Source organism: Canis lupus, chromosome 10 (assembly GCF_048164855.1).
Source record: "Canis lupus baileyi chromosome 10, mCanLup2.hap1, whole genome shotgun sequence".
NCBI classification, from domain to species: Eukaryota; Metazoa; Chordata; class Mammalia; order Carnivora; family Canidae; genus Canis; species Canis lupus.
Genome location: NC_132847.1, coordinates 54,061,387 through 54,084,668, shown reverse-complemented (window position 1 = coordinate 54,084,668; position 23,282 = coordinate 54,061,387). Strand labels below are relative to the sequence as shown.

At 41.4% G+C, this 23,282-nt stretch overlaps 1 protein-coding gene across 4 annotated transcripts in view; it reads right to left on the bottom strand.

The window, feature by feature from the left end:
• Positions 1 to 23,282, bottom strand: part of NPR2 (natriuretic peptide receptor 2) — a 55,282-nt gene extending 32,000 nt beyond the window's left edge. Inside the window, exons 1-3 of one of the 4 annotated variants that reach the window (XM_072841875.1) lie at positions 23,159 to 23,282; positions 5,090 to 5,173; positions 1,650 to 1,898 (exon numbers count right to left, since the gene is read on the bottom strand). The gene's annotated coding sequence lies outside the window, so the exon portion shown is untranslated. Of the gene's footprint in view, positions 1 to 1,649; positions 1,899 to 5,089; positions 5,174 to 22,723; positions 22,863 to 23,158 lie in introns of those variants that run through there. The other 3 variants (XM_072841873.1, XM_072841876.1, XM_072841874.1) reach the window with 3 other exon arrangements.

Sequence of the window (23,282 nt, the reverse complement as noted above, 5' to 3'; positions counted from 1 at the left end):
AATTTACTTGTATGGAGAGCAAAGACCCTGATTCCAAAATCTGCTAAATTCAAAGCTGACTCCTATTGGTATAAGTCCAAGTGAGTTATGCAGAGAAACACAGAGAAAGAACTGATTTTCCTCTTTTCCCAAGAGAACACAGGAGAAGAAAAGAGTTTTGGGAAATGAGAGATATGGGAGCATTATGGGTTTCCACTTTCCTGTCCTCAGGATAATATGGGGAAGGAGCTGCTGACAAGGACAAAGACATAATTGAATCCCTCCTTAAAATCTGAGATGAGTCAAAGAATAGACCTGCATAGAGCCAGTTTAAGACCTTCAGAAACCTAAAACATTGAAAGATTATGGTACTCTATCCCCTCTCCCAAAAAAATGAAAATCAATCCCTTACATTTACAATGTAAGTATAAATAAGTATAACAAATTCTGATTTTTTCCCCAAAGTAATTACTTTTGCATTTTAAAAAATACATTAAAATCTTATCTGAATCTGTTCGATAGCCCTGCTTTGCTGGCACTCTAAGCACACCCTTCGTCTGCCCATTGGGTCATCCAGTAGTTAGTCTGTGCAGCCTGCCTGTCCAAAGCTCCCGGGGCCAGCCTCTCCAGGATAGCACATCATATGTTTCTATGGGGGTGCAGAGTGCTGGAGGCTGTCACCTGAGGACCCAGGAGTGGAGTAAAGGGACTCTTCAGTTCACATGGGCCCAGGGGGAGCTATGGGCTTTAGAAGGGAAAGTGAGCTGGTATGCCAACCCTAAGAGTCTCTGAAAGAGCAAGAGGGACGCGCAGGGGTCACTGGCTGGTGGTAAGGTTTACAGTGGATGTATTTCCAAGGGGTTATCCATGTACGGGAAAAGCTAATGCACCATCCATCAAAGTCATCATCCATCAAAACAACCCCTGGCCATCATCTTCTTAGAGCCAACTGTAGGGGAGGGGAGAGCATGACAAGCTGTGGCAGAGAGAGGAAACAACTGAAACCAATAACGAGGGTACAAGCCTTCCCTATAAGGACCTGGCTGTGTACAAGTTCTGACAGATAGAACCAAATAGGCAGGGAAAAGGCAGAAAGCCCAGAGATGGAGCTTTGAGCTAGACTGGGAGTTATAAATCATCTTAGCTTCCACATGAGCACATGTGCGCACACACACACACACCACTGAACTGAACCAAATATACTGGAAAGAGCACCAAATTCTCCTCTGTCAGTGGGGGGAAACATCAGTTTTAAAAGTAAAAGTTAAAATCTCTGCGTTTCCAAGTCTGTGACTATGCAATTATGTATTTATCCACTTCATGATTTTAGCTTGTGTCAGAGGTCGATAATGCCTACATTTCTATCTCCAGCTTTACTTGCCTTCATGCTTAGGAGATTCCTTCCGCCAAGGATGCCCTCCCCATTCCCATCCCATATTTCACATATTCGAATCGTAATACTTCAAGGTCTGATTCAAGTGCTGCCTTCTGCAGATAATTATCTTTTACTTGAACCCTCACAGTGTTTTATCTGCCTCTCTTCCAAGGAGGCTTTCACATTTTGCCTCATATAGGAGCAATATGGGTATATCTCCTTCTTCCTGCTAGCAGTAAGCTACTTAAAAACAAAAGACATGTTTTATTCATCTTTGGATTTCCTTAGCACTTACAGTATTTGTTGATAGGAAAAACACTATACTTCAGAGTCTAGATGATTACTCCTACGATGATGTCTTTAAAAACTGTTCCTGAGGGGCAGCCTGCGTGGCTCAGTTGGTTGAATGGCCAGCTCTTGGTTTCAGTTCAGGTCATGATCTCAGAGCCCTGGGATCAAACCCTGCATCAAGCTCTGTACTTGGCGTGGAGTCTGCTGAAGATTAGGCTCCTCTCCTTCCACTCCTCCTGTTTGTGCTCTCTCTCTTTAAAATAAAAATAAACAAAATCTTTTTAAAAAATAAAATAAGAACTGTTCCTGCAACTTCACTTTTGATGCTCCCTCCCATCAGTTTAACAGTCACACAAGAAAATCAACCTCGCCAATAATTATTGCTAATATTTATTGTGTGCCATATGCCAACTACTGGGCCATGAACTTTGCATCTAGTATCTCATTTAATCTTCCTAACAATCCTCAAAGACAGGTACTATTATAGTGTCCATTTGGTAAAGACACTGAGGCCTAGAGATGTTAACCCATTGCCCAAGACTACCCAGTAAGTGACGGAAGTGGAATACAACTACTTCAGAGTCACATCCACATTCAATCAAAAACAATATTATGCAGACTGTTCATTTACTTCATTAAATCAATTCAGAATAATTTTTAGCTTTTTAAATAAAATTTATCTTCAAAGAATAAGTATTTACCACAAGTATATTTACCACATGCATATATTTTTATAGTGTCTATAATATTGAAACAATGAAGGATTATTTTTTCTAAAAAAAGAATTTTTAGAAATAATGTCTAATTTTAGCAAGTGCAAGTATACAGGAAAATGATACTCTCATACACAGCCAGTGGGAGTACAATGTGGTACAACTTCAATAATGAATATAATTTTTAATTCTTATTTTATTTTTTTGAAAATTTTGTTTATTTATTCATGAGAGACACAGAGACAGAGGCAGAGACAGAGGCAGAAAGAGAACCAGGCTCCCTGCAGGGAGCCTGATGTGGAACTCAATCCTAGGATCCCAGGATCATGATCTGAGCCAAAGGCAGATGCTTATAACCACTGAGCCACCCAGGTGCCCCTGTTTTACTTTATTTTCAAAGATTTGTTTATTTATTTATTTATTTATTTATTTATTTATTTATTTATTTATTTATGAGAGAGAGTGAGACAGAGGGACAGGGAGGGAGAATCTGAAGCAGACTCCACACTGAGCACAGAGCCCAATGTGGGGCTTGATCCCCAACCACAAGATCATGACCAAGCCAAAACCAAAAGTCTGATGCCCAGCTGACTGAGCCACCTAGGTGCTCCCCACCATTTTTAAAAATAGGCGCTACACCCAATGTGGACCTTGAACTCATTACCCTGAGATCAAGAGTTACATGCTCTACTAACTGAGCCAGCCAGGTGCCCCTAAATCTGATGATACAACTTCAGAGAGCAACCTGGAAATCTCCATCAAATGCCTTTAAAATATTTTTTTACCAAAGTGAATACATACATACATATACACATACATAAATAATAAATAAATAAAATATTTTTACCATTAACCTATCAAATCCACTTCAAGAATTTAGCTAAAGAAAACTATTATAGATTTAGCCTCAAAGATATCCAACACAGCACTATTCATAATAATAAAACATCAGGAAAGATCTAAATTTCTAATAATGGGGCACTGTATAATTAAACTGTGTTACATTCATACATTAAAATCTGAGCAGCCCATTGCATATTATTTCAGATATATGATATCAACGGTTGTTCACCAGATATCACTAAGTGAAGACAGAATGTTGAACCATGTATGGAATGAGCCCAGTTTCATTAAAAATACACACACAGAGGCGCCTGGGTGGCTCAGTGGTTTAGCGCCTGCCTTTGGCCCCAGGGCATGATCCTGGAGTCCCAGGATCGGGTCCCAAATCAGGCTCCCTGCATGGAGCCTGATTCTCCCTCTGCCTATGTCTCTACCTCTCTGTGTCTCTCATGGATAAATAAATAAAATCTTAAACACACACACACAGAGTAGAAACCTGGAATAGTATAAATCAAAGTGTTGAGAAATGCTATCTTTTGGGGATAGTATGGTTTAGAATTTTATATTTAACCGTGTTTTCTTTTTAAAATATTTTTAAAAGATTTTATTGATTTATTTATTTGAGAGACAGAGTGTGTGCAAGAGAGCAAGCATGAACAGGGGGAAGGGCAGAGGGAGAGGGAGAAGCAGATTCCCCACTGAGCTGGGAGCCCAACATGGGGCTTGATCCCAGGACTCTGAAATCGTGACGTGAGCTGAAGGCAGACACTTAACTGACTAAGCCACGTAGGCACCCCTATATAACTGTATTTTCAATTATATGTATTACTTTTGTGATAAAAAACTATGAGATTTTTTTTAAAGGTATCAGAGATGAAACGATACCAAAAGATTTTAAGAAGACTACTTTTTTTGAGAGAAACAGAGAGAGAGAATCTTAAACAGACTCTATGCTCAGCATGGAGCCCAACAAGGGGCTCGATCTCACAACCTTGAGATCATGATCTGAGCTGAAATCGAGTTGGTTGCTCAACTGACTGACCCACCCAGGCGCCCCCAAGAGATTTTTTTAAATCTCACTGAAATAAGTCTGTAGTTACCATTTAACAAATATATCAGTCAAAGCTAATGAGAGTTTTTATGTATAAATTACCAGTTTATTTAAAACATCTTATGCTTCTTTTATACAACCACACGCAGTTAATGTGCAGCTCAATAAATACTTGTTGAATTGAATAATCTTTTGTTATTATTATTTATTCATGAGAGACATAGAGAGAGAGGCAGAGACACAGGCAGAGGGAGAAGCAGGCTCCACGCAGGGAGCCTGATGTGGGACTCGATCCCAGGACTCCAGGATCACACACTGAGCCAAAGGCAAGCGCTAAACCACTGAGCCACCTGGGCTGCCCATGAATTGAATAATCTAATGTACAATTTTTATAAATGATTTATATGAGGAGGAACACAGAGAAGTTCCTGGTTTACACAGGACAGTAAGTTCCTCTGTTTATAGTTCAATTACATTTGACAGTGTTAACCATCACCTTGTTCTTGAAATTCTCATGACTTCTACCAAAGCTCATTTGCCTAGTCACCCTCCCATCTCAGTGTCCACTAATCTCTCACTGTAGTGGCCTCTTCCTCCTCTGGATTGTGAGCTCCTCCCCCACCACCACCCTGGTCCTCAGCTTTCTGCATTCTTCTTTTCATGCTCATTTCCTCAATGAGTTCACCTGCAGTCATGGCATCATCACCTCCACATAGATAATTTCTGGCAGAACATGACCTTGTTTCACTGGGTGTGGGCATGTGTGCTATCACTGCTACATCTATGTGGTATTTTAGTGTTGTGCAACAGTAATGATTAGAATTTTACATAACTCACCAAGGAAAAGATTGCTTGGAGGATACGAGGGAGAGTTGTTGGCATCGATGGTGGTGAACTCCTTCCCCCTCTTCATAAAGTAAACTAAATAAAAATATATAAATAGAAGAAAAGTTAGCAAAGCATGTGTTTGAAATTCTCAGGTTAATAGTATACCTTGTTTGGGAAAGGAATACACTAAGTAAATGAATTAACTGGTCAACAGACGATTTTTTTTAAAGGCCCTAGATTCTACATTTATAAAACTCACTTAAATGAATTTATATATGGCATATAAATATGCCAGCACATATTTTTATTAATCGCATCTTTGTTTTATTATTTTGCTGGTAGTCCTCGTCAGCCGATCACATTACTCTTGTGGACTCAGCTTCAAAACAAACTGCCTCCCTCCACTTCCAATCAGATTTCTGCCTGTAAGCTTCTCCTATATGAAACTACAAGCTACAGGGGGCGTGCAGATTTATTATTCAGAGCAGGGTATATTAATCATAGATCTTGAAATAAGCTAAAGTATTCCTCAGACCCATTACATAGAACAAAGAGGTCAGGAATAGGAAAATAGAACTTTTTATTAATTTTTGACTAATCCCAGCAGAAAAGAAAGCATGTAGTAGAGAGCTCTACAGAATATTACTCCATAGAAAAGGTCATCAAAACCCTTAAGGCCATGAGCGAGACTAAGCCCAGATATTAGCTCAGAATAATAGCAATAAAAGCCAAGATTCATTGAAGGATAGAACCAGCCTTTAACATCTAGCTGATAAATATGCTTCAGACAAGCAAAACAGGAGAAAAGGAGATGGTTGAGGAAAACAAAACTTCTAAAGGTCAGAGCCACTAACACCTCTAAAGATCTAGGCCTATAATCCTGGGCCATACTCCGTGGTGACTGCTTATTAGAGTGGTACATAAAGAGGCAGCTTCTGGGGCTTGCCAGCCATGCATAGGGGTTATTAGAAGTATGTATATATGGAAGTTACTCCTCAGAAAGGGAAGGCTGGCCAAACTAAACCAAAGATCAAGAGCCAAGGAAAATGAATTAGGCATCATAATCAGAGTGGCAAAGACAGGAAAAAGGGTGAACATCAGCTTCAGGGAAGCAGTAAGAATGTAACACACAGTTTGTGGGATGGTTCAGGTCCATAGACTGGGATTTCTCTGGATCCTGATGAACCTTACCAGGTTAAAGGCAGAGCTCTTAAGGTAATACAGCTGTGTGGGAGCCTTCTCCTTCCTTTGAGCCCCTGCTACCTCCTGGAGTCCAGGTTTCTCCAGATTTGACGGGCAGAGGATTGCCATGTTATTAGGGACACACTTAAGCTGCCTGGGAACTCCAGATCTACTCCTCTGATGCTCTATAGCCCATCCACCCTATCAAATATTAAAGGTAACTTCAGCACCACCAGGAGTCCAGCCAATTACTCTGAAATTTCTCTGCAACAGACCGTAGTGATACACCTTCCATGACACCATACCATAGGTTTCCTCCAACCATCTGGCAGCTCTCTCTCAATCTCTTATTGGCTCTTCTTTCTCTACCTGTCCCTTGGGTTCATTGGTATTCCTGGAGGAAATTTATTCTAAATTTTCTTTGTTTCTCCACTCAACTCTCTTTATCTATACCCAACCATAACTCCAATAACTGTTTCTATGTGCCAAGCATAGATTGACACATTTCTATCAGCTCTACATTAATATAACAAGTTACCTACTGGATCTCTTTACTTGGCGGATTTGCAAGCACTTCAAACTCAATGTCCAAAATCAGACACATGATTTTCCCCCCAAAATAACTTCCCACCCAAGTTCTCTTATTGGTAACTGGCACCATCATCCACCTACATGCTCAAGCCAAAGACCTCCAAGCCATCCTTGAATTCTCATTTCCCTCACTGTCCACATATAAGCCTTGCTGGATACCTCCAAAATATGCCCTCAAATCCATCCACTTCTCCACTGTTCTAACCTACACATGGTTAGAACCACACATCTTTCATCTGAACCAGTGTAACTCCCCTTTAACTTGTCTCCCAGAGTCTAGAGTTGATCCTCTCCAATCTGTCTATTAAACTGCCAAAGTACAGTGCTGGCCAACTCATTCCTCTATGTAAAAACCTAGACTGGCCTCCCCTTTATAGGATTAACTACAAACACCTTATCATGGATTTCAAGGTGCTCCGTTATCTGTTCCCTCTGCCTAAAACATACACCCCATCTTCCACATGATCACCTCAAGACTACTGAGGTCACCACATAAACCTCATTACTTCCTTTAAAGATTTATTGGGGGGGGTTGGAAGAATCTCAAGCAGACTCTCAGCTGAGTGCAGGGCTGGACATAGGGCTCAATCTCACAATCTATGAGATCATGACCTGAACCAAAACCAAGAGTCAAATGCCTATTAGTGACTGAGCCACCAGGTGCCCCATCACTACTTACTTTATAGACAAGGTCCCCCTAAATACATATATTCCAATAATACTCTGTGCTTTCTCTGTAATATATTTTAAACTTAATATTGTTCAAACTTACCCATATTTATTTGTATTTTTTAAAAATATTTAATTTATTTATTCATGAGAGGCACACACAGAGAGGCAGAGACACAGGCAGAGGGAGAAGCAGGCTCCATTGCAGGGAGCCCAACGTGGGACTCCATCCCAGGCCCTCCAGGATCACACCCTGGGCTGAAGGTGGCGCTAAACCGCTGAGCCACCGGGGCCGCCCTATTTATTTGTATTTATTTCCTTACCTCTACAAAATGCTGTATCCTCAGTGCCTAGGACACTCAATAACAGATTCTTAATTATTAGAAGAATGGAAAAAATGAGTAAATGACAAAATCTAAATAATGTGGATGGCTCCTCAAAAAATGGTTCCTTAGGATGAGAGATAAAAGGTGGATGGGTTCCCTGGGTGGCGCAGCGGTTTAGCGCCTGCCTTTGGCCCAGGGCGCGATCCTGGAGATCCGGGATCGAATCCCACGTCGGGCTCCCGGTGCATGGAGCCTGCTTCTCACTCTGCCTGCGTCTCTGCCTCTCTCTCTCTGTGTAACTATCATAAATAAATAGAAATTTAAAAAAAATAAAAATAATTAAAAAAAAAAAAGGTGGATGCTAGGGGTAATAGCAGACCACAAGAATCTGTCCTCACAGGTTTGACAACGGCAGGGTTAGCAGATGTGTTTTAACCATATGCTTTTTCTTTGGCAATGTGTGCAGCCAGGGACATTGGTAAAGCTGAAGCAAGCAGACATGGGTAAACAGTACCCTGCAGCTGAGTGAGCTGCTCAGGTATGCCACATGCCTCTAGCGTTTACCCTAACCTACCCAGATGGGCCCAATCAATCGCTCTTGGCAACAGGTACACAGGCCTGCATAATTCCACATTCAGTCCTGCCTCACCTCATCAAAGCTGGTAGATAAGCTGACTTGTACCTTCTACTCACATGAAGGTCTTATATATCTTCACAGTTGCTGATAACACATCCTTCAGTAGTTCCCAACCAGTTTAACATAGTCAGATCTGATTACGTAAACAATCTTTTTTTTTTTTTTTTAAGATTTCACTCATTTATCCATGAGAGACACAGAGAGAGAGAGAGAGGCAGAGACACAGGCAGAGAGAGAAGCAGGCCCCGCGCAGGGAGCCCGATGTGGGACTCGATCCTGGAACCCCGGGATCACACCCTGAGCCAAAGACAGACGCTCAACCGCTGAGCCACGTAAACAATCTTTAAGGTACTACTCCGATACTCTTGAATAAAAATTCTTCAGTCCCTAAGAGAGCCACTTCTCTCCTGCTTTTCTATTTGAGATAGATCTGGATATATCTATCTATATCTATATCTATATCTATATCTATCTATCTATATATATATATATCTGCGAAGGGGACTTCGCAGCTGTAAGAAAAAGTTGGACTCCTTGAGCAAGATCTCCAGAGTAGTATTCTTTTGCCTGTGCTGCTTACTCTGCAATTGTGGCCTAACCCTGTGGCTGGTACAATTCTATGGTCTCTCCCAGCCTCAAATAGCCTGAGCAGTGCCTTCTGACAGAAAAAATTGCACTGTCTTCCCCTGGCACTATTTTTCTGAGTGGTTATGATGCCTATTACAGCCATCAGATGCTTGTACATTCAGTACAGATACCAAGAAACCCTTCATAGCCTCTGCACCAAGGGCTTCCCTACTCCCCCCAGGAAATGCCCCACATCTTGACCCCTTAGGTCAGACATTTTCAGTCTCACTGATGTCTCTTTCAAAATCTCTCTCCATTTAATGTCTGCATTTCTTTTTCTATTATCTAGTTCCAGTCTTACTAGCAAGAATGAGTACTATATTAATGATGTCTGCTATAGATATATGATACGGGAGTCACACCATGAATGCTATATGTAATGATCTTTAATCTCTTCTTCCTCACATCCATTAATTCAAATTAATCTGCCCTCTTTGCATCCATCAAAATCTTACTCATTTTTCAGAAGTGGTTCAATCTTTATTTCTTCCACAAAGGTCAACCTCAACCATAGTGATCTCAGCCTGCTCTGAATTAACACCACTTATTATCTGGTTATTAATATTTGTATTAGTTTATAAATGCTAATAGTAAATAACACTTATCACTGATATCTGAGATGGCTTGAAGAATGGTGGTATCATTAACACAAAGTATGACTGGCTTTCGGGGGCATATAATTGGTTTGTTACAGAAGATAATTGGTTCTCTATCAGGAAGGAGATCTAGGAGTTCTGTGAAGATACCAACAGTGAACTCTTTGGGCAAAAAGATATTATAAAAAATAGGATTGGAAAAAAAATAGGATTGGAGACAAAAACAAACTGTTTTGTTTAAGCCAAAGTCTGGTCATTTTATCTCAATAGTAACAGAAGCATGAAAAGTCACTTACTATGTTTTTCTATCCTGCACAGTTATAGCACTTCCCATATTGCACAATAGCTGGCCCTTTGCAGCTGATTCTCTTCTCTCTATAGATCAGTGGCCCTTTGTGGAGAGTGGTTACTGCTCTATCATACAGTGAGATTAAACAGATTGTCAAGGATCTGAAATATTCCTTTCAATTGAGGAATCGCAGATGGGGCAATAATATTTTCTTGACTTTGCCAAGCATACATGGATGCTAAAACACAACCTCTTCCACTAAAATGTAAACTCCATGGCACAAGGACACTGTCTAGGGTGATCATTACTATATCTTAGTGCCTGACATGCAGATGGTACACATTTTACTAATGAATAGTTAATAAATATTAGATGAAGACAACAATACACAGAACAAAAGTTTAATATTTCTATTCTACGATACATCTTTTTTTAAGAGGATCACCTTTATTTCAGAATCTTCCTTTCTTACTGACTCTGTTATACAGTGAGGAAAGGCTAAGGAAGTGATCAAAATGGATAAAAAACATAAAAAGACCTAACATAAAAGTTAAAACTATAAAATTTCTAAATATAAAAGAAAACACAGGAGAAAATCTGTTATTTTGGTGTTAGCAAAGACTTCTTATGCAGGACAAAAAAAGCATTAACTGTACAAGAAAAAAAGCAAGAAATTAAACTTCACCAAAATTTAAAACTTCTGCTTTTCTTTTTTTTTTTTTTTAAGATTTTATTTATTTATTCATGAGAGACACAGACTGAGAGAGAGGCAGAGGTGCAGGCAGAGGGAGAAGCAGGCTCCATGCAGGGAGCCCGATGTGGGACTCGATCCCAGGACTCCAGGATCATGCCCTGGGCCGAAGGCAGGTGCTAAACTGCTGAGCTACCCAGGGATCCCAAACTTCTGCTTTTCAAATGACACTGTAAGAAAAAAGGCAAGCTGACTAGGGGAAATATTTTCAATTCATGTACTCACACATATTCACAATTCATATACTCATTTGTATCCAGAATATATAAAGAACCCTTACAGCAACAAGACCACATTCCAATTTTTAAATAGGCAAAATATTTAAATAGACCTCACCAAATATGAGATATTGGTGGCAAATAAGCACATGAAATAAGCACATGCTCAGTATCATTAATCACTGGGGAAATAAATGCAAATTAAAGCCACAATGAGACATCACTACACATCTACTAGCATGATTTTAAAAACTGGTACTGAGTGCTGATGGAGATCCAGAGCAACTGGAACTCTCACACAATGACGAGTGCACAGGCATTTTGGAAAACAGTTTGGCACTTTTTTTCTTTATCAGGTTAAACATTTACTTACCACAAGATCTAAGATTTCTCTCCTAAGTATTTATCCAAGAAAAATGCAAACATGTCTACAAAAATACTTGTGTGTGAATGTTCACAGCAGCTTCCAAAAAGTGGAAAACAACCTAAATGTCCAGCAGCAGATGAACGGATAAACTCAGTATCATTAATCGCTGAGGAAGTAATGAAATATGGCTTAGCAATAAAAAGGGATGGACTACTGATATACACAAAAGCATGAATGGATATTAAAAACATAATGGGGGATCCCTGGGTGGCGCAGCGGTTTGGCGCCTGCCTTTGGCCCAGGGCGCAATCCTGGAGACCCGGGATCGAATCCCACATCGGGCTCCCGGTGCATGGAGCCTGTTTCTCCCTCTGCCTGTGTCTCTGCCTCTCTCTCTCTCTCTCTCTCTCTCTCTCTCTCTCTCTGTGTGACTATCATAAATAAATAAAAAATTAAACATAAATAAATAAAATAGAATATGCTAGCTCTTTAAAAAAATAATAATAAAAAAAATAAAAAAATAAAAACATAATGGTGGGGATCCCTGGGTGGCGCAGCGGTTTGGCGCCTGCCTTTGGCCCAGGGCGCGATCCTGGAGACCCGGGATCGAATCCCACGTCGGGCTCCCGGTGCATGGAGCCTGCTTCTCCCTCTGCCTGTGTCTCTGCGCCTCTCTCTCTCTCTCTGTGGCTATCATAAATAAATAAAAATTTAAAAAAAAAACATAATGGTGAATTAAAGAAGCCAAGAACAGGACCCATACTGTATGATTCCATTTATATGAAGCTCTACAATAGGCAAAACTGATCTATGATGATATAAATCTGATCAGTGGATGTCTGGGGGAGTGGAGTGAGGGGAGACGGATTGCAAAGGAGAACAAGGGAATTGGTTGGGGAGGGGTTTAACACATTTCTACAGTCTGGGAGCATGAGTATATAGGTGCAAACATCTGCCAAAACTCACTACATTGTACACTTAAAACACATACATCATCTTATTCATAAATTATATTTCCATAAAGTTGAAAAAACAATTATTTTGCAGTAGTTAAGGAGTTACTTAGGTATTTTTTGTTACCAATAGTTAAGAGTGAATTTGCACACCCTCTCATGATTAACCCAATCAAGTCCATTTTTTAAAAGGATTTTATTTATTTATGTGAGAGAGAGAGTGAGTGGGTGAGAGAAGGAAAGAGAATCTGAAGCAGACTCTACAGTGAATGAAGAGCCCAATGCGGGGCTCAATCCCACAACCTCGAGATCATGACTTGAGCCAAAACCAAGAGTCAGATGTTTAACCAACTGAACTACCCAGGTGCCCCAACCCAAGTCAATTTTTAAAAAATCAGGCCTAAGCAATGATAACAGTTGGAAAAAAGCTTTTTCTTTTCTTTTCTTTTTTTTTAAGATTTTATTTATTTGAGAGCGAGAGAGGGAACATAAGCAGGAGGAGGGATACAGGGAAAGAGAAAAACAGACTCCCCACTGAGCAGGGAGCTCAATGCAGGGCTCCATCCCAGGACCTCGGGATCATGACCTGAGCTGAGGCAGACACTTAACCAACTGAACCACCCAGGGACCCCATGAAAGCTATTTTTTTTATCAGAAGGTTAATGCTTCAAAAGTGAAGAATCCCCTCTGTAGGAAAATAAAACACTTCTAATACATACTCTAACTGGGGCTTGGACCTTCCAAAGAGGGTGGAGAATCATCTGGTATGTGTGTTGGCAGGGACACATACACACCCACAGGAGATGGGCAGAAATGACTCCCTGGCCACTCTCTATATGGCATAGGGGAAGAATGGCTCCACCATCAGAGAAGCAGGTGGTTAGAACCGCCAGATGGATAGTTTTTATTTGTAACTTGACTTATGTTTATTATGATCATTTTTCAAGTGGTCAGACACTGAAAAGGATCTCATGTAAACACAGGAAGGGCAAAAAGCGAAGTAAAACCTGCCTACTGCCCTCTTTGCCTGACTCATCTCGTACTTCTCTCCTTCATCCCCTGAACTGTCTGCACCTCAATCTCTATCTAGTAAATGCTAATACCACGCCAGAGGACTTGGGTTAAGTCAAAAGTAAAGAAAGCTCTAGGATGGAGGTGTAGGTAAGAAGTGAGGGGAGGGGTAATGAATTCAAAGGAACATTTGTGCTTTCTCGTTGCCAGCATCCATGCCCCCTTCCTAAGAGTATTCTGATATCATTTCAGGCAATTACCTCTTCTGTTCTGTGTATGCCTTTCTTGGAAGAAGAAAATCAGGTTTTCCCTCCCTCCAAGGGAGAGAAACCAGGGACTTTCTCGGGGAGGGATGGGGTCTTTCTCCCAGACCCTTTCTCTATATATCCTGATAGGGCCATAGATGGCCCTTGATTTAAACTTAGCCAATCAAATGATCTCCTGGCACTTCACTTCTTTAGCAGAGTGATGCAAGAAGCAAAGAAATGATTGGCGATGGATTCAAGCAAGACAGTTGAGCAGCTCCTGCCCTGTCAGCACCAAGCCTGCTTCCTCAGGTTACCCTTCTACCCAGTGAGGCTCTCCGCAGTGGAAAAATATTTTAAATCCCCCTTCCTCTACTACCCCCATTGTTTTTCAACCCCCACACCCCCTTAGAGTTAATGTCTGTTATCAGTTTGGTAGATTTTCTTCCAGAAAAGTTCTATACATCTCATTCTTGTTTTTAAACAAATGCATGTATGTGTCATATAAATTGGACATGACCCATATTGTTATGCAACTTGCTGTTTATGAGCTGCAATCTTCTATTTCTTTTGCATCTTCTCATCATGCCTGATTAAAACTGTCCACACAAAAATTCTGCCAAAATTGGTGTTTAGTAGAAGTAGGGTGGGACTCAGTCAATCTCATTGTTTTACATGTCGCCTTAATTATCCATAATATGATGGATTTGGGCAAAAGTTCAGCTAGTTGCACAATGGAGATACTGAAGAATACTAACAATGTGTCAAGCTGAAAGTTCTTCTAGGCAATACAAAGAAGGTTAAGCAGGGAAATCCCATGGTAAAGACAAGGTTTCAAGGATAACATGGCAACCATGTATATAACATAGACCAGGAGTAGGAGAGATTAGAGAGTAGGGAGACTAGCTCAGGGGCTAACAGAAGATAGATCTGAGGAAATAAAATTCCTGATTATAGTGGGGCCAGATAAATGGAGAGAAACTTTTACCAAATTATAAAAAATTAGACTAGTAGAGTGGGAGACTAGGATTAGAAGGGCTAAATTTGAATTCTGACTCTGAACTGTATTAGCTGTGTGACCTCTGCTCCCTATCTGTTTCTCTGTCCATAAAATGTAGAATTTAGAATATTGGGGCTTTTACAATTTTTTTCCCAGTGGAAACCCCCCCCCTTTTATTTTCTGAGAGAAAAACAAGGCAAGATTGTTCTGGCTGAAGCATAGGTAAAGGGCTTGGAGCCTCAGCTAGCCTCCATTTCACTTCTCTCAGCCACCTCTGAGGCATTCTTGAGGAATCTCCAGAGGGCTAGGGAACAACATTTGAGAAATTCCTGAAGACTCTACTACTGACTCTAATATTCAACGACTCAAGGGGGTAAACTTGGCAGAGGTGCCTAGGGAAACAGTAATGACTTTAAGAGTTGCCACAGAATCATATGATAGAAAGGATAAACTGACCTCCAATAAATTTGCCTGCTTTTCCTTCCAGGCCAAACTCAATTTAATGTCCCAAATCTCATCCAAACCTTGTGCAAGCGGTAATCTAACCTCCACATAAACAATACAGTCACAAATAGTTCACTGCCTAACAATTCAGTTTGTTCCAATTTGAGATCCACCAAATAATCAAATAGTCTTCCTTACTAAACCAAAGTCTCTCTCTCACTGTCATCTGAAATAAAGGTCCTGGGGCACCTGAGTGGATCAGTGGTTAAACGTCTGCCTTTGGCTCAGGGTGTGATCTCGGGGTCCTGGGATTGAGTCCCACTCAGGCTCCCCTCAGGGACCCTGCTTCTCCCTTTGCCTATGTCTCTGCCTCTCTCTGTGTGTCTCTCATGAGTCAATGAAAAAATCTTTTAAAAAATGAAATAGGGGATCCCTGGGTGGCTCGGCAATTTAGCGCCTGCCTTTGGCGCAGGGTGTGATCCTGGAGATCTGGGATCGAGTCCCGCTTTGGGCTCCCAGCATGGAGCCTGCTTCTCCCTCTGCCTGTGTCTCTGCATGTGTCTCTCTCTCTCTATGTCTACCATGAATGAATCAATAAATAAATCTTTTTAAAAAATGAAATAAATGTCCTTATTCTACCTTCTGGACCTAAAGCAACTAAATCTAGCACCTCCTCCACAGGAGAATCCTTTAACTGTTTGAAAAGAGCTATCAAGTTTCCTTTATTATTCTTTATTCTCTCTTGCTCTGACCTGCCAAGATGCTCCATGGAGGTGGCCTATTCTGGTTCTGGGTCAATTCAACATTTTCTAAGCATCTAAGAGCTTAGATGTGCAAGTAGATTTTCATTTATTTGTGACTTTAAAGACTTAATCAGAGGGGCACCTGGGTGGCTCAGTCAGTCACTGGGCATCTGCCTTCGGCTCAGGTCATGGTCCCAGGGTCCTGGGATTGAAGCCTGAATCAAGCTCCCTGCTCAGTGGGGAGTCTGCTTCTCCCTTTCTCTCCGCTCCTCCCTGCTGCTTGTGCTTGTTCTCTCTCTCTCTCTCTCTGTCAAATAAATAAACAAACAAATAAATAAATAAATAAATAAATAAATAAATAAATAAATAAATCTTAAAAAGAAAAGATGTCATCAAACCAGATGATCTTTCTTAAAACAAATGACTAGCTTTATAGTGAAATGTAAATAGAGCTCAAATTCATTATCTGGTAACTATTCTTTTCTTGCTAAACATTAGCTGCTCCAATTTATCAGGAATAGATTGCTTAGTCTTTTGACCCACAGCTAATTGTGAAAAAATCTATCCAGGGATCCAAAAGGACCTAAGACTCAAGGTCCACTGAGGGGACTATAAATAATAGAAATAAGTTTAGCATCCTTACTTCAAAACCTATAATCCCTTGGGATCCCTGGGTGGCGCAGCAGTTTGGCGCCTGCCTTTGGTCCAGGGCGTGATCCTGGAGACCTGGGATCGAATCCCACATCGGGCTCCCGGTGCATGGAGCCTGCTTCTCCCTCTGCCTGTGTCTCTGCCTCTCTCTCTCTCTCTCTCTCTCTCTGTGACTATCATAAATAAATAAGAAAATTAAAAAAAAATTTTTTTAAAACCTATAATCCCATTAACTCTCAGGGGAATATAATTCTCACCAGTATAAAATTCAATTATCACCAAGGTGACGTGGAATATTATCAATGTTAGTAAGAAAGCTTCATCACCATTCTCCATGCCACGCACTGCATATTCTACCACCAGGTCTATAAAATCAGGATCTGTGACTTGGGCCTGGGTATCAGCCAGTCTGGGTAGTTTGGGGATGGGACGGGAAGTAGAAAGTATGACTGAGTCCCTAGGGAGAAATCAAGCTGGTAGAGCCATAGTCCATGATGCCTGTGGGAGTGCAGAGCCTTTATGGTTTCCTGTGCCCCAGTTGTCCTGGTAACCTGAGGCCTCCTTATTTGTGTTGGCATCATGGGGCCAGGAGCGGAAGCAAAGCTGGAGCATTAGCAAGATTTGCAGGAAAAAAATGTGGGTAATGCAGCAGTTATGCCACAGGAAGGTCAAGGCTAGGGCATAAGAATTACCTGGTTAGGCGTGAAGTGGGGATAGTGTCTTATAAAAATCAGATCTCCAGATTCTACTTCTTCCAATGTTTCTGATTCAATAGGTCTAGGATGAGCTCAAAAACCTGCAATTTTAAGAAGTTATCTCCTACAAAGTAAGACAAAGACCTACTTTGGAAACCCAGGCTAAGCAAACAAATTAGCAGTCAGAGAGAAGAAGTATAACCACCTATCAATTTCAGAAAGCCCATATTCTAGCACAGTTGTTCTCAATGTGAGCAGGATGGGAGGGTAGATTTTGCCTTCCAGGGAGACAGTTGGCAATATCTGGAGACATTTTTGGTTGTCACAGTGGAGGTCAGGGATGGTGCTAAACATCCTACAGTTCACAGGACTGGCCCCCAACAAAGGATTATCCAACCCAAAATGTCAGTGCCATGGTTGAGGATATTCTATCCTTCAACCCCATCACCCCAAACCACTTAAATCAGTGCTACATAAATAGTTTTAGACCACAGTACAGAGAATTACATGAGGACTCCTGGAACAAATGAGACCCCAAAAATAACTTTTTTAAAAAAAGAAGTGAATGTTCTTAAAGATATGAATAAGGAAGAGACTAGAACAACAGACAACAGGGGTGCCTGGCTGGCTCAGTCAGCAGAGCATGTGACTCTTGATCTCAGGGTCATGAGTTCAAGCCCCACATTGGGCACAGAGCCCACTTAAAAACAAAAAACAAACAAAAGGGATCCCTGGGTGGCGCAGCGGTTTGGCGCCTGCATTTGGCCCAGGGCGTGATCCTGGAGACCCGGGATCGAGTCCCACATCAGGCTCCCGGTGGGTGCATGGAGCCTGCTTCTCCCTCTGCCTGTGTCTCTGCCTCTCTCTCTCTCTGTGACTATCATAAATAAATAAATAAATAAATAAATAAATAAATAAATAAATAAATAAAACAAACAAAAATTAGAACAAAAAACAATAAAGGGAGGGAGGTATGAACAATGATGATGAGCCAAGAAGTTAATCAAGGGAGGATGAGGCACTAGGTGGCAAGAGTGGGCAGTGAATGCACTCCCTCAATGGATGCAGCCTCTCTTCACATGCAAAAAATTGGCAAAGATAAATCTATTAAAAATAACATATGCAAAATGAAAAATGAAAGGAAAATGGATAAAGGAACTGTGAAGAGAGGAGCTTTAGGACACATCAAGCATAGATCTGGAGTAAAAGAAGGGAATAAAGATTCTTCTGTAAAAGCATACTAAATAAAGACTAGCAATGATAAGAAAATGAGAGGACTCCTAGAAGCAGGTCAGGAATTGTGTGAGAAAGGAAAAAAAAAGTTAATATGACCTTTGGCCCTAATTTGCCCCCCACCCCAACCCCACCCCAAGAAAGATGGGTCTGGAAAAAGTTCATTGATTTTACCATGCAGACATAATGAAAGGAAAGGGAAGTTGGAGAAAGAGGAGCACACCTAAGAACTCTTCTCAAAGAGAAGAGAGAACAGGGTGGTGCTCAAAGAGAATGGAGGAGTAAAGCTCAAAGAGAAGGAGAAAAGATGTTTTGGGGAAAGAAGGGAAAAGATGAAGGAGAAATTTGGTAGCCACTTAATGGAGAGGAACTTTAGGGACTCCTCCTCTTTGGGAAAAAGAAATTAAATGAGAGATTTTTTAAAGCATTGTTTTGAGGATATGAAAAATGAGATATACCTGCTACCCCTTCTAAGGAACCTTCAGTAAAAAGTGACATTACTCATCAGGGCTTTGGGGATTGGGTCTGCATTTTTTCTCAGTTGTGACAACATATAAGACTGGCCTATAGGCAGATCAAGAACCCATTTACACACATTTTTACCATGTTTGAAGTGACCATAAGCTTTCTGCAGCAGCCAAAAGACAGTCATATGACAATATACTAACTCCCAAAGTTTAGAGCTGTACTAACACAAGTCACTCACCTCATGGGGCTATTTAAATTTAAATTAAAATTTCATTTCATTTCTAGTCACAGTAGCTCTATTTCAAGTGCTCAAAAGCCACATGTGACTAGTAGCTACTGATTAGATAGGACTGGTCAAGAACATTTCCATCATCACAGAAAGTTCTATTGGACAGTGCTGGAGTGAAGAAAAAAGCTTAAAATAAATAACAAAAACAAACCCTTTTCAAATCTTAAGGAGCGACCACATTGAAAAACAAGTACATTTTTTCCATATTGTTTCAAAAGGCAGAATTAAAAGGAAAAATGAAATGCCATTACATGATAGATTTCAGCTTACCAATCCTCTAGTACCTAAAGCCAGATAACAAACAGTAGAAGGGTAGCCTCCAACCGCAAGAGGAAGTAACTCATTTCATTCAGTACACATAGTCAAGCAAAAACCAGATCATCCTTCAGAAATAACAAAGAACTAGCTGCCTTCTAAGTATCTAGCTTTGAGTCTATAATTTAAAAAAAAGAATAATTTACAAATAAGATAAAAGAGAGAAATAGAGAGTCATAATTAGAATTTTAAAAGTCACTACTGTCACCAGTAGATTATAGAGCAGGCAGGAACAACGAAAACACATAAGTGGACATGGAGTTTAGTCAAAATTAATGGTAGTTAGTTCAGGGTTAATTATTGGTGATGCGGGCTATCATGAATGTAATGATTTGTAAGGAGAAAAAAATTACACGAACATGTTAAGAATGGTTCCAATGGGGCAGAGACAAGTAGGAAAACTTCAACATGGATGGATTATCAACGGAAACTTAACCATTCTTGATATCAGTACTACAACCAGAGAATCTTCTAAATTCTCTGACAGAGAGAATACCAGGCAATCTGAGTATAGCAATCAAATGTTCTTGGGACTCTGGCCCACTCATCCCATTCTCCTGCCATTCACCACAGTCTCATTTGTCATCTCACTCAACTCCTGAAACTCAGTCTCCTTCACATAATCTCCTCACCTGCACAGGAACAGCTCCTCTCATCTTCATCTCAATACAGAATGGCAAACGATGAGGTCTCTTAATCTTTTATCCTAGCTATGAACTTACCCATCCTCATCTTCTAACCCAAAATGTACTTGATTATAATGCAATATACCAAATATATATTCATATACATATACTGACTTGTTATATTACCTATGCATTTTAGCATATACGCGTATAAGAGAGAATTCAAGCACCCACATGTGATAACATCCATTGTTGGTTAAAGCACTGAGGAATCTGGTGCCAGAATTGTGAAATTCACTATTCAGTGCCTAGCATAACACCAAACTTAAGTGGGGTCATTCAATGGACTCCATAATTGACCATGTCATGCTTCTGGATGCAAAATATCAGAAGAGACTGAAGTAGATGTAAATTTGAAAACTTTTATTGTAGCAGGAAATACAGTGAAACATCAGTGTCTTAGAGGAAGAAGAGCTTAATCATAAGGGAAAGGTTGAAGCCTTGGTGAAAGCAAGCATAAGAGTTTACAAACAGTCCAAAATCAGAAAAAAGGTTAAGAGAAGAGGAAGGAAGACAGAAGTACATCATGCAGAATAAATAAAATCCAATCTTTAAAACAAAACAGGGGATCCCTGGGTGGCGCAGCGGTTTGGCGCCTGCCTTTGGCCCAGGGCGCGATCCTGGAGACCCGGGATCGAATCCCACATCGGGCTCTCGGTGCATGGAGCCTGCTTCTCCCTCTGCCTGTGTCTCTGCCTCTCTCTCTCTCTCTGTGTGACTATCATAAATAAATAAAAATTAAAAAAAAAAATTTAAAAAATAAAATAAAATAAAATAAAACAAAACAAAACAAAAAAAAAAACAACAAAAAACAAAACAAACAAACAAAAAAAACATAAGGTCTTACCAAAGAGAAAGGAGGAAAAGAAAAGATTTCAACAAGAGAGTTTTAAAGATGGAAAAGAGCCAGAAAGGGCTGTAGGCTTAAAAAAAAAAAAAAAAAAAAAAAAATCAATGAAGAAGTAGTGGTGTATGTTGGCAAAGAAAAGTGTAGAGTTGAGGGGAAGGAGAGAATTTATGGTAGAGGAAGTTAGTGTGAAGTTTTCCTCTAAATATGCCCAGCAGAGCTAAGAAGGAATGAAGGTAAAAGCCACTGGGAATAAGGTAGGGCTGAGGCTGAGACAGCACAGGAGAAAGCAGCAGGGCCCAAAGTAGGAAATTCCTTTTTTTTTTCTTTTTTTTTCAAAATTAACTGACCCAGATTTTCTTGTTTGGGGCCAAAAGCAACTGCAGGATTTAAAGATCTTTAAAATAAATTATAAAGATCCTAATCCTTTGGCCCAAGATAAATAAACTATAAAGACCATGACAGAATTAGTGTCAGTTTCTGAGACAAGTACCAAATACCATTGTAGAGTTGATTTTAGAATCCAGACTAATAAGTGCTGTTACAGAAATGCTACATGTAAATAAAACACCTTTAGCTTTCTCTTTTTATCAGCCACAGGGTAAATATAGAAACTTCATAGTTACATAGATGTCCACAGAAGATAATAAGTAACCTAATATACATGGTAAAACCAGTAATTTGTCTTTGTATACTGTAGCCCAATGCCCCATCCCAAGAAATGTTTTACTTGGTTCAGGATTCACAGGACAGGCTACAGGGCTGCACAGAAGAAAGTTAAGGTTAAAAATAAAGACCATAAGATAAATGAGATGTGTTGTGCTGATACAGAACTTAGGCATTAGAAACACAGAATTCACTCGTCAGTGAGGGGTAAATGGCACAAAAGTATGATAATGCCATATAACTCATCTTGATAGCTCCGTTGTGAGTTCTAAATCAAATATTGATTCAGATTTTTCAACTTTTCTATTTTTAAAATGTCAACATTTAATTGTTTGATAAATGGAGTTATGCGACTTTAAATGACTATTAAAAATAGCATATCAATGCCTGATTCTTTGGCAAAGACGGGAGAGCAGGCAGTACTGTTTAGACACAGATAACCTCACCTTTAAGTCATTCACTTCTTTTCTTGCTCAGAGCCCATTGATTCTACCTGCGAGGCCATATCCAAATTCCTGATGCCAGCATTCAAAGCCTTTAAGGACCTGGCCACAACAGTACCTCTATGACCCTAAGTCCCACTACTCCCAAAACCTACCCTCCACTGCCCCAGAGCGCACAGATCTCTGGACGACCTTATCTCTGGTCATTTCCACCTTCCTACCTGATGTGGAAGTCTCCTTCCATCTACAGGGTCTTGCTCGCCAGGGCCTACACCGGCGCTGCGGTGCTCCAGCACTCCAGTCGGCCGCGCCCGCTCCACAGCCCCGCACTCTGCCCCTCCCCAGGCCACACCACCTTGCCCACTGGCCATTTGGCCCCGGGCTCCTCTCCTTCCCCAAGACCAGCTCTCTGGGGCCTTCTCTCTGCCCCCACAAGATTCTCCCAGGGGACAGTCCCCGCCTGCCTCCATTCAATCACGGGCTCTGTATTCGGTGTCTTATTAGGATTCTCGCGCTGGGGGGTGAAAGCAGGACCTGGACCCGCGGGGCCCCTCCCCCCTTGGTTCTCTCTCCGGGACTTCGGTGACCCTCCTGAGTCTCTCCCCCCGCCCAGCCACCCTCGGGGGCTCCCGCCACCCAAATCTCCCCACCGTGGCCGCTCCCTCCTATCCGGCGGGCAGCGGGGGTCGGCGGTGACTCACCGGAGGGCTGGCGGCCGGGGGGCCGGAATGCGCTCACTTCCTCACCGCGCGCACCTGCCCGGCGCCGCTGGAGCGCCGCCCGGCCGGGCCTCCGGCGGATGTTTTTTCTGTCCCCGGGCGCGGGCAGTGCGCGCCAACCGCCCCCTCCTGGCCGTGCCCCCCATAGCTGGCATTCCCGACGGCCAGTGCCCCAGGAATCCCAGAGTTGGGCCCTAACCACTGACATCCCTTACACACAAGCATACACACAGTAACCACAGCGTGGCCTCCGGCCCCAAGCAGCTACGGGGATGAACACTTGAGCGCACACACCAGCAGGAATGCAAGTGGGTTCAAGCAACACCTTCCTGGAACCCACCGGAACTTATGAGAGGGGTCCTGGTTCAGCCCCAGCCTTTCTTTCCAGAAGCCCTCTACTCCTGCCCATATGCCTACCTCCTCATTTACAGATGGCTCTTACTTCTGTCCCCATTACTTCATGTAGACCAATCCCCGCTGGGGCCCCGTTTCCTTCCAGCATCACCACCACCTTCAAGCTTCCTAGCTTCCCAGTCATGTC